This window comes from Mus caroli, chromosome 8 (genome assembly GCF_900094665.2).
Source record: "Mus caroli chromosome 8, CAROLI_EIJ_v1.1, whole genome shotgun sequence".
Taxonomy (NCBI): domain Eukaryota; kingdom Metazoa; phylum Chordata; class Mammalia; order Rodentia; family Muridae; genus Mus; species Mus caroli.
The window spans coordinates 90,352,474-90,353,653 of NC_034577.1; positions in this window are offsets into that span (position 1 = coordinate 90,352,474).

Below are 1,180 nucleotides of genomic sequence, written 5' to 3' on the forward strand. Positions count from 1 at the left end.
AGAAAATCAACAAGATAGGTAAACCCTTAGCCAGACTAACTAGAGGGCACAGGGACCATATCCTAATTAACAAAATCAGAAATGAAAAAGGAAACCTAATAACAGAAACTGAGGAAATCCAAAAATCATCAGATCCTACTACAAAAGGCTATACTCAACAAAACTAGAAAACCAGGATGACATGGACAATTTCCTAGACAGATACTAGATACCAAAGTTAAATGAGAATCAGATTAACGATCTAAACAGTCTCATTTCCCCTAAAGAAATAGAAGCAGACATCAATAGTCTCCCTACCAAAAAAAGCCCAGGACCAGATGGGTTTAGTGCAGAGTTCTATCAGACCTTCAAAGAAAACCTTATTCCAACTCTCCTCAAACTATTCCACTATATAGAAACAGATGGTACACTACCCAATTCATTCTATGAAGCCACAATTACTCTGATACCTAAACCACACAAAGATCCAACAAACAAAGAGAACTTCAGACTAATTTCCCTTATGAACATCTATGCAAAAATACTCAATATAATTCATGCAAAACAAATCCAAAAAAATACCAAAATGGTCAATTATCATGATCAAGTAGGCTTCATCCCAGAGATGCAAGAATGGTTTTATATACGGAAATCCATCAATGTAATCCACTATGTAAACAAACTCAAAGACAAAAACCACATGATCATCTCCTTAGATGCTGAGAAAGCATTTGACAAAATCCAACACCCCTTCATGATAAAAGTCTTGGAAAGATCAGGAATTCAACGCCCATACCTAAACATAATAAAAGCACTATACAGTAAACCAGTAGCCAACATCAAACTAAAATCAGGGACTAGACAAGGCTGCCCACTTTCTCCTTACCTATTCAATATAGTACTTGAAGTCCTAGCCAGAGTAATTTCACAACAAAAGGAGATCAAGGGGGTACACATTGGAAAGGAAGAAGTCAAAATATCACTATTTGCAGATGATATGATAGTATATATAAGTGACCCTAAAAAATTCCACCAGAAACCTCCTAAATCTGATAAACAGCTTCAGTGCAGTAGCTGGATGTAAAATAACTCAAACAAATCAATGGTCTTTCTCTACACAAAGGATCAACTGGCTGAGAATGAAATTAGGGAAACAACACCCTTCACAATAGTCTCAAATAATATAAAATACCTTGGTGTG